Here is an 11,652-nt window from a genome sequence, read left to right as displayed (position 1 = left end):
ATGCGCCACTTCCTATAATGAGTTGGTCTCAAATCTTTCAGCTGCAGTTGTGAGCACCACTTCATATTAGTTGGTCTCTAATGTTTCAAGTCCACTTGTGAGCACCACTTCATATTAGTTGGTCTCTCATGTTTCAGGTCCAGTTGTGACGCACCACTTCATACAATGAGTTGTTCTCATATGTTCCAGATCCAGTTGTGACACGCCACTTCCTACTTGTATGAACTGTATTTTTTATGATTTATGTCTATGATTATGAGACGCATCACTTAGACAAAGCAGATTATTGTTCCAAACAGATTCATTTTTTCAATCTTATGGTGTAAACTCGGTGGTACTTTAACTCCATACAGTTTCTATGGTCACAGTGACTTTGACTGAATGTAAGCATGTCCTTCTACAATTGTACCTTATACCAAGACGACCAAGGTGCCTGGACATGGGTTACACATTACAACTGTCCGTGGTCACGTGGGCTCCATTCTGAGAAAGCCATGCTATGCTGGACTTTCTCTGTGAAGAATGTGGTCAGTAGATATAGGGGTGTATTTTGCTGGTCCGAATGTTCCGAGTAGCAGGGAAAGTATAACCTTCCGCATTCATGGTGAAGTGTAAGAATGAGTTGCGGATGCTGTCCACACCCAATGATACCCCAGTTACCGTAGAAAGGTAGTTGTAGTGTCAGCTGAGGTCGTCTGGATGTCTGATCTCTAGAGCACATATACTGATAGATATTAAAAAGCTCTCAGCTTCAGGTTAAAAAAAAGAGATACGCTGTCTCTGTTTGATCATTAATTTAGCACAATAGTCATTGCAAAGATTTGGAGTTATGGACCTCTGTGGTGTGTAACTTTTGTAGAGGTTTATAACGATTTGAGTATCACTACCAAAGGATCATTGTGAAAACAAAATCAAGACTCTATAGTCTGTATTGAAATGTACCACCTCCTGTAACGATGATTTAGTCTTTTAATGTTTTAGATCCAGTTCAGACGTGCAAAATCCTATTTTAATGACTTGGTCTCTAGTTTTTCAGCTGCAGTTGTGATGCACCACTTCATTTAATCAGTTGCTCTCTAATGTTTCATCTCCAGTTGTGACGCACCACTTCATAACACCCGTGAAGATGCGGGATAGAATAGCTCTTCATCAACCCATACTTGCCCTAAAAGGCGACAATGCTTGTCGTAAGAGGCGACTAATGGGATCGAGTGGTCAGGCTTGCTGACTTGGTTGATGAATGTCATCGATCCCAATTGCGTGGATCGATGTCCATAATGTCAATCACTGGAATGTCTGGTCCAGACTCAATTATTTACAGACCGCCGTCATATAGCTGGAATATTGCTGAGTGTGGCGTTAAACAACAAATAAACACTTCATATAATGTGTTCGTCTCAAATGTTAAAGCTCCGATTGTGAAAAGCCACTTCATATAATGAGTTGGTCTCTTTTGATTCATCTCCAGTTGCGATGCACCACTTCATATAATGAGTTGGTCTCTAATGTTTGAGCTCCAGTTGTAAGCACCACTTCACATCAGTTTGTCTCTAATGTTCCAGGTCCTGTTTTGAGCACTACTTCATATTAGTTTGTCTCTAATGTTTCAGGTCCAGCTGTAAGCACCATTTCGTATCAGTTGGTCTCTAATGTTTCAGGTCCTGTTTTGAGCACCACTCATATTAGTTGGTGTTTAATGTTTCAGGTCCAGTTGTGAGCACCACCCCAAATAATGAGTTTGTCTCTAATGTTTCAGGTCCAGCTGTGAGCACCACTACATATCAGTTGGTCTCTAATGTTTCAGGTCCAGCTGTAAGCACCATTTCGTATCAGTTGGTCTCTAATGTTTCAGGTCCTGTTTTGAGCACCACTCATATTAGTTGGTGTTTAATGTTTCAGGTCCAGTTTGAGCACCACCTCATATAATGAGTTGGTCTCTAATCTTTCAGGTCCAGTTGTGAGCACCACTTCATATTAGTTGGTCTCTAATGTTTCAGGTCCACTTGTGAGCACCACTTCATATTAGTTGGTCTCTCATGTTTCAGGTCCAGTTGTGACGCACCACTTCATACAATGAGTTGTTCTCATATGTTCCAGATCCAGTTGTGACACGCCACTTCCTACTTGTATGAACTGTATTTTTTATGATTTATGTCCAGTTGAGACGCATCACTTAGACAAAGCAGATTATTGTTCCAAACAGATTCATTTTTTCAATCTTATGGTGTAAACTCGGTGGTACTTTAACTCCATACAGTTTCTATGGTCACAGTGACTTTGACTGAATGTAAGCATGTCCTTCTACAATTGTACGTTATACCAAGACGACCAAGGTGCCTGGACATGGGTTACACATTACAACTGTCCGTGGTCACGTGGGCTCCATTCTGAGAAAGCCATGCTATGCTGGACTTTCTCTGTGAAGAATGTGGTCAGTAGATATAGGGGTGTATTTTGCTGGTCCGAATGTTCCGAGTAGCAGGGAAAGTATAACCTTCCGCATTCATGGTGAAGTGTAAGAATGAGTTGCGGGTGCTGTCCACACCCAATGATACCCCAGTTACCGTAGAAAGGCAGTTGTAGTGTCAGCTGAGGTCGTCTGGATGTCTGATCTCTAGAGCACATATAATGATGGATATTAAAAGCTCTCAGCTTCAGGTTAAAATAAAGAGATACGCTGTCTCTGTTTGATCATTAATTTAGCAAAATAGTCATTGCAAAGATTTGGAGTTATGGACCTCTGTGGTTGTGACACGCCACTTCATATAATGACTTGGTCTCTGGTTTTTCAGCTGCAGTTGTGATGCACCACTTCATTTAATCAGTTGCTCTCTAATGTTTCATCTCCAGTTGTGATGCACCACTTCATAACACCCGTGAAGATCCGGGGTAGAATAGGTCTTCAGCAACCCATACTTGCCCTAAAAAGCGACTATGCTTGTCGTAAGAGGCGACTAACAGGATCGAGTGGTCAGACTTGCTGACTTGGTTGAAGCATGTGATTGCGTGGATCGATGCTCATGATATCAACCACTGAATTTTCTGGTCCAGACTTATTTACAGCTGGAATATTTCTGAGAGCGGCGTAAAACAACAAACCAACCAACCAACTTGAGGCAACGCCTACTTCATACTCCCCATGGAGTATACTTAAGGCCATTGAAACATTAAACTTGTTGTCCGGATTTTTCAACGCCGCACTAAGCAATATTCCAGCTTAATGACCACGGGTCTGTAAATAATCGAGTCTGCACCAGACAATTCTGTGATTGACATCGTGAGCATCTTTCACGCAAATAGGATACGATGATATGCATCCCGTTAGTTGCCTGACTACAAGCATGGGTTGCTGAAGACCTGTACTAAAATAATATGAATGGATCACTGGAAAACAACAGAGATAAACATGTCTTTGTAAAGGTTCAAATGTGCTACTAATCTGTTGTAGATGCCAAACAAGAACCTTAGGTAGTTCCTGTCATCTAACATAGACATGACACGGAATATATGCTAAATCACGATGCATGCATATATGTTAGGTACATGTATATCAACATGTTAGAAATGAATTGTATCAATTTACCTTCTTTTTCCTCTGCATTGTCCAACTCCGGAGAGTAAAATGTCACTTTGGAAATGAAATAGGACGCTTGTGCGTACTAACTGGCGTAAATCGTCAAAATAATATATACCTATTTTATTTTATTACCAATATGGGCTGACTTGGTTGATGCATGCCATCGTATCCCGATTGCGTGGATCAATGCTCATGATGTCAATCACTAGATTGTCTGGTCCAAAGTCGATTATTTACAGGCCGCCGTCATGTACCTGGAATAGTGCTGAGTGCGACGTTAACAACCAACAAACAAACTAAACCCATATGGGCTAAAATATGCAGTGTAGTATCTTTTTTTATATTTGCACAGTGTGCAATTACTGATTCTCGAAGCTGATTGGTCAGTTAAACAAAGATCAATTTTCATTGGACAACCGGACTATTTCTCTCTCATTCCATTCATTCACAAATCCACGCCATTTATTCAAATGTTTTACTTCTAAAATCTCACTGATCAGAGATCTTTTAGACAAGAAACAGTTTCATATCAACAACACAACCTCACGTTATTTTTTTTCATTTATTTTACCTGATTTTCGTTTTACAGTAAAACCCAAAACTACGTCTGCGTCGTTTGTAAACAAACATCGACGACCATTTGACACCTGTCAAAGTGAATGACCTCGTTAAAACAGACGGAGATCTTACTCACATTAAGAGTTATTCGTATAATTCAACCTCTGAACACATGTAATGTCTTTGTTGTCAAAACAGCATATAGCCAGATAGAAGTTCCAAGATTGAAATTGAGAGCGTTGCCAGAAACTGTTTCTCGTGCGCCAAGATCAACACCACCAAGTCCGGGTTTGCGTCTGTGTTAGAGGACTTGCTGTTTGACGAATTTTTCGACCACCCGAATCCAAAAACCGGACTTACTACAGATAGAATCTTAACTGCAACTGAAAATGAAAATGAAAATGAAAAACACAATGAAAAAGACTGAACTTGACAAGTTGACATGAACTTAGTTCATAAAATTTATACAGGAAAGAAAAACACGAAAACTAAGACTACTCCCACTTTCAACAATGGCATCAGAATGTAAACAAACTCATTTTGCAACAACTTATAGACATTCCGAAAGACAATATAAACTATATAAACTTATAGACATTCCGAAAGACAATATAAACTATATAAACTATAAATTATTTTCGTTTTTATACGTCAGCACAGTGCGGCACTGAGCGGTATGCAGGCTTCCTGACGTCCAGGCACCATATGCATGAGGGTAAATGACACAGACGGTTCAGAATTCGAACAGACTAATTTTTGTAACTTTTCCGACAGAAATATAACTGCAATAATGTTATCTTAAAAGGTATTTAACAGAACTATATTTTTCACGCGTATCAACACGTTAAAATTGGAGTGAGTTGACAATGTTTACTCAAAACAGCTGATTTTTGATCGGCGACATTTTTTTCCCCCCTAAAAACAATTTTAATATGAAATTATTTAATTATTTAATTATGATATAATTTCCCTTTAATATGTAATGGGTAAAACATAGGATAACCCACTCGGTACGAGTGATTACAGAATATATATGTCACTCGTGAAATTAATGTTTTAAGTTCCTCGCTAAAGCAACATTAATTTCACCTAGTGTGTTATTCTGTAAGTATTACATTTCTCCATAGGGACGGTGGGGTAGCCCAGTGCTTAAAACGTTCGCTCGTCACGCTGAAGACCCGGGTTCGATTCCCCACATGGGCACAATGTGTGAAGCCCATTTCTGTGTGACCCGTGAAGATCCGGGTGAGAATAGATCCTCAGCAACCGATGCTTGCTGTAAAAGGCAACTATGCTTGTCGTAAGAGGTGATTAACGAAATCGGGTGGTCAGGCTCGCTGACTTGGTTGATACATGTCATCGATCCTAATTGCGTGGATTGATGCTCATGATATTAATCACTGGATTGTCTGGTCCAGGCTCGATTATTTACAGACCGCCATCATATAGCTGGAATATTGCTGAGTGCGGCATTAAACAACAAACCAACCAACAAACCAACCATTTTTGATGTCCCCCGACGCGATATTGCTGGAATATTGTTAAGGGCTCAGTCACACATTCAGGATGTTTACTGCCGTCCTTGATAGGACCATTCCCGATTAAAATTTGTCAAAATTCTGATCAAGATCCTGTGATTCGTGGCGGAAAATTCACAAACAGTCAGATATTGTTCAGGAAGCGTCCCGATTCAGCCGTTTCAAGCCGAATTTGTCCCGATTCTCCCGTTCTCAATCCGAATCTGATCCGATTCGTATCTTCCGCATGATAAAAAAAACCGACCGAATCTGTCCCGACAGCGTCCCGATTCTCCCGAATGCGATCCGAAAGAGATCAGACAATGACCGGACAGTGAACCGACAAAGACGGTTCGCATTCGGCAAGATATCAGACGCAATCTGGACTCAATGGACAAGAAACGGCAATGAACAATTCATACCCGTTCATCACGACAGTGTCCCGATCCAAAGGACACCGTCAAGACAAAACAGGACATTGTAATGATTTTGATCCGATACAGCAGAATCTGTCACGACATAGTCATGATTGTAATCCGACTAGACAAAATTGGCTGAGTTTTCCGAATGTTACGGGACGCGCCATACTGTCGGGAGCGCTTGGCCGACCACTCTCGACCTTTCCCGATCCGTAGGACTCTGTTACGAACGCATACGCCTGCGTTCAGACAATGATAGGACATTCCAGATCACTGAGGATAGTAATCCGACTTTTTCACTTTTCGTGTCGTAACGCTGTCTGATCTCAAACAGGAGCCATAATCGGCTCTGTGTGAACCTGGCCTAAAGGCAGCGTAGAACCATACTCACTCCTCCATAAACGTCACATATGATCATGTCACAGAATGTCATCTTTAAGTTCTTACCTGAAGGGTGCAGGAGGCCAAACTTGTCATGGCGTATTTCACCATACGAAATGTTTGTGTTCAGTTTTCCCTTAATTGCGCCTGTCATTTTCTTGTTGTTTCTTGATTGTTCAAATGTAGTAGCAATCTCAGGGCGAACATGTAGTTTCCGGGCGACATCGCATCCAGGAAGTAGCTGATGCGGTTCATGTGCCTGTGTAATTGTTCTTCGACTTGCGAATTCATTGTGCCTTTCATTTCGGAAACAAACGTTATACGCCTCTTCCGATTTTGTATTTCCTTCATGAAATCTATCAAACAAACATAACGTTTCCTTTGAGGGTGGCAGTCAGTGTCGGAGTCCAGAGCATTGACTGCAGCTACTGTCAGCCATCCTTTCATGTAAGGAATACTCTTAGAAAATATCCTTTCGTTAGCTTTCTGTGTATTCTCAGCAGTTGCTTCGACCAAGCGTCCCTCGTTGGGAGAGAGCATGTTCTCCTGCCGCTTGTTTCCATGGCGTGACACCATACGGGTTGTCTTGACATAGATCGATGTGGTAACTCACGCTTTCAGGTCTCAGTTTGTTTCTTTGTTTGTTTCTTTGTTTTTGTGTTTGTTGTTTCACCCCGCACTCAGCAATATTCCAGCTGTATGACGGCGGTCTGTAAATGATCGAGTATGGACCAGACAATCAAGTGATTGACATCATGAGCATCGATCCACGCAATTGAGATCGATGACATGCATCAACCAAGTCAGCGAGCCTGACCACCCGATCCGTTTGTCGCCTCTTACGACAAGCATTGTCGCCTTTTACGGCAAGCAAGGGTTGCTGAAGACCTATTCTACCCCGGATCTTCACGGATCCTCAGAATACTTTTGAATGCATACACTATTCTATGGGGACAGGACGCTGCTATCCATACACCTGAACGAACATTAACATGGTCATTAGTAAAGAAAAATGGAGTGATGGAACACATTTGGTTTAACCTTGCTTTTAACAGTAGCATGAATGTGGGAACACACACAGAGCAACAATACTCTAAATTGCATGTTTCTATTGATAAAAGGCAAATTCATCATTTTAAATGCCATTTTATGGCGTAATTACCAGAATGGCCCCCATATGCTTGAAAATGACTTGTTGAAGGTTGATTTGCTTTTCATCTTTTCCTTCAAGCTGTTGACCATCTCCAATTTGGTCCCTTTGGCGTCTACTTCCATCTTTGTGCACCAGTACCGTACTCCAGAACCGGGGCGTCGGGTAGCCTCGTGGTTAAAGCGTTCACTCATCACGGTGAAGGCCCGGGTCCGATTCCCGACATGGGTACAATGTGTGAAGCCCATTTCTGGTGTCCCCCGCCGTGATATTGCTGAAATATTGCTTAAAGCGGCGTAAAACCAAAACTCACCCATATCCAGAATCTACATGATATGATAGAGAAAATGTTGAAACTATGAGTGAGTATGCTTTTCGCTTCTATCGTGCCGTGTCACCTCAATATGTGACATCTCAAAGAGACACCAATCCATGTTTAACATTTTGCTATTGTGTATCGAGTTTCCTTTGTTATCTGCTTTGTGAACATAAGGTGAACTAAACTTATCTCATTTACATTATTAAGACAGCTTTGAGGAGATTCAAATAACTGTCAGGCCTCGATAAGGGGAATTAGCTATTGCGAGCTAGCCTTGAAACAAGATAGGTTGGTTTGTTGTTTAACGCCGCACTCAGCAATATTCCAGCTATATAACGGCGGTCTGTAAATAATCGAGTCTGGACCAGACAATCCAGTGATTGATATCATGAGCATCGATCCACGCATATGGGATCGATGACATGCATCAACCAAGTCAGCAAGCCTGACCACCCGATCCCGTTTGTCGCCTCTTACGACAAGCATAGTCACCTTTTACGGCAAGCATGGGTTGCTGAAGACCCATTCTACCCCGGATCTTGAAACAAGAGAGGAGAGAGCTGTAAGGTCATTTGGGTTTATTCAAGCAAGTGTCTTATATATATACATTAATTAATATATAACAGTGACGTACAATGATAATAATGATAATTATATCCTAACACAGTTTCAATCTAAATCTGGGAATAAAAGCGATGTATGCTATATTGGAATATGTACGGTGACATTATACAACGGATGCAATATTTACTAGAGTAATAACGGTATTGCCAAATAACATTTCTTAACAGCTAAATTGAGGGGCAAGGGCGTGGGCAAGGGATGCAACTCTGCACAGCGAATCGCGGCGCCTTAGACGACTGGGCCACCCGTGCCCCCTAACATTAAATGAAAATATATGAGCATATACGGTAGACGGCGCAAACTGTTTAGATGAGGAACGTGACATTTACTTATGAAAAGACGGTTAACACTAATAATTATCACAAAATAATAATTTCGGCAAATATATAGCTCGGTTTTAGTTAGTGTAAGTATTAGTTTTAGTAGTGATTATTTTGGTGAGTGCGGTATTGAATCACGGCGGATATGTTGCTACAGACTTCGTGCATTTCCTTTGCTAGACGATAACAGCTTATGGAGTGAATACGGTAATTGTACACTTAAACGACGTGCGTTTAAATGTACGTTGTTATGAAGTATAAATGATGACTATAGCTGTATTTAAACAAGAGTCATCAGAAAGATGACATATCCCCCCCCCCCCCCCCCCCCCCCCCCCACCCACCCCACCCCCGGCAGCTGTCTGTAAAGTAACCACAAGTAAATGTGCAATTCTGTATGTAATGAGTCAACAGTTGAATGTTCTTTAAGAAGCATACATTGTCTACCCACTGAATGGTTTTTGAATTCTGGCCCGGAAACGAACCCGTTCCCCAATGGAGTCTAGGTCCAACTTCTTTCCATAAAAATTGTAAAAAATAAAAATTCGTAAAAAAATAATAGCAAAAGGCACCACCTCAGTATGTGCCTGATAGCTTTGCCAAGTTTCGATCAAATACACTGAATGGTTTTCGAATTTTGCCCCGGAAACGAACCCCATCCCCAATTCAGTCTATGTCCAACTTCATTCCATAAACATTTAAAAAAATAAAAATTAGAAAAATCCCAAAATAACAAAAGGCACCACTTCAGTATGTGCCTGATAGATTTGTCAAGTTTCGATCAAATACACTGAATGGTTTTGGAATTCTGCCCCGGAAAAGGAAATGATTACGGACGGACAGACTGGCTGATCGCTATATTCCCCCGCATTTTATGCCGGGGGTATAATGACTACGGTAATGAAGTTGTCGTATAGGCAGTGTTGAACCGTATGCAACTTTACGAGGGACGGGACTCTTTACAATATATTCAAATACTTACTTCATGAGGATAAAACCTAAGAAATACGGAATGCGTTGTTATAGCCTATTCTGTAAGCGCACACGGAAGGTAAAGCTGTTCATAAAACCTTTGATCGGTGGACTGTCGAAAAGTATGGAATAACCGACCTACGTATAAAATAAATCTTGCTTGAAACAGTTGCGTTAACTCCAGGAACCGTCTTGTGACTAAGCTACATGTACGCTACGCTACTGCACGGACATATAAACTGTATATATGCATCTGGCATTTTTAACAGATAATGATAGAAGTAGAAGGAAACAATAATCATGGACGTCGAAATATAGGAGAGAAATATTTGTTTCGCATATTAATGACAAATAAACTGGAGGAACCCATGATGCATTACACTTAAAACTTCACTGATGTTGGTTGGTTGGTTGGTTGGTTGTTTTACGCCGCACTCAGCAATATTGCAGCTATATGACGGCGGTCTGTAAATAATCGAGTCTGGACCAGACAATCCAGTGCTTGACATCATGAGCATCGATCCACGCATTTGGGATCGATGACATGCATCAACCAAGTCAGCGAGCCTGACCACCCGATCCCGTTAGTCGCCACTTACGACAAGCATAGTCGCCTTTTACGGCAAGCATGGGTTGCTGAAGACCTATTCTACCCCGGATCTTCACGGGTATCACTGAATAGTGCCTGAGTATTAAACAGTAAATAATATATAATGAGCAGTCATTTAGAACTTGTACATAGAAGATTGAGCGTTACAATACGGCAGTACTGATTCAACTTAATTCTAAAATTTTCTACACATGTCTCATAACTAAAAGGGGGCATGGGTGGCCCAGTCATCTAAGGCGCCGCGATTCGCTGTGCAGAGTTGCGTCCCTTGGGCACGCCAGAAACCTATGATTATTGGTTCGAATCCCGGTTCACTCCGATTATGTTTCTAGGTTTGTCAGCACCATACCCGTGCTCGTGGGTTTCACCGAAGTGGTAAACGTCTGAGACCTGCATCACTTCGGGCTTTCCTCCCACATTAAGCTGACACGCCGTGATATAAGTGGAATACTGTAAAAAAGCGGCGTAAAACCCAACTCACTCACTCTAACATTTTCTAGACAATAATAACAATGAAAATGAAATAAGAAGTTCAGTCATAAAATAGGAATATTTAAATGTTTCTCACCTTGAAACAAGAGAGAAGAGAGCTGTGAGGTCCCTAGGGTTTATTCAAGCAAGTGTGCCGAGGACCAACGCCCAAGGAGTTATATACCCCCACAGCTCTACTCGTATCACATTAACAATTACTTTGAAGTTGTCATTTCGGTCTCTGTTATCTGCCATAGGCTGTCAAAGTAGACTACACAAAACAGGTGGTAATAGAAGAGTTTCAGTATCGCCTAACAAGTGTTGATTTTAACTACAGTTTTAGATGAGCGTCAAAACCTGCGCCAGCTGGTAACAAAACATTTATCAAGAGAACAAGGGCCGGGGCGGACGTACCCGCCGACTTTATCTATGATTACGTAATTTACTGTTTTCGGATTTCAACTTCAATATCAACATTATTTTCGCTTTAAAATTCTAGTCAGATATGGTATGCGTATATCTAAGTCTTACAGGCTATGTGTAAGCCCAAATTACTGCATCTGACTATCAGTGATTTTAAATACGTTTGGATAAAGACAGATAACTCTCGATATCTTAAAGTATCTTATTATATATGTGGCTGTAAGTATTTGAGAGAGAGAGTTTATTTCCTCCAAGTTTCATACATGATCTCAATAAAGTGTATGCATAAATACATGAAAAGAATATAATAC

The 11,652-nt window shown here is 41.1% G+C and overlaps 1 pseudogene; it reads right to left on the bottom strand.

Annotated features, from left to right (window-relative positions):
* Window positions 1-6,164: 6,164 nt before the first annotated feature.
* LOC139472760 (uncharacterized) lies at window positions 6,165-7,727 on the bottom strand (annotated as a pseudogene).
* Window positions 7,728-11,652: the final 3,925 nt, after the last annotated feature.

This window comes from Haliotis cracherodii, unplaced genomic scaffold, assembly GCF_022045235.1.
Source record: "Haliotis cracherodii isolate W230 unplaced genomic scaffold, xgHalCrac1.p SCAF_25, whole genome shotgun sequence".
Classification (NCBI taxonomy): domain Eukaryota; kingdom Metazoa; phylum Mollusca; class Gastropoda; order Lepetellida; family Haliotidae; genus Haliotis; species Haliotis cracherodii.
This window is presented reverse-complemented; position numbering and strand designations above follow the sequence as displayed.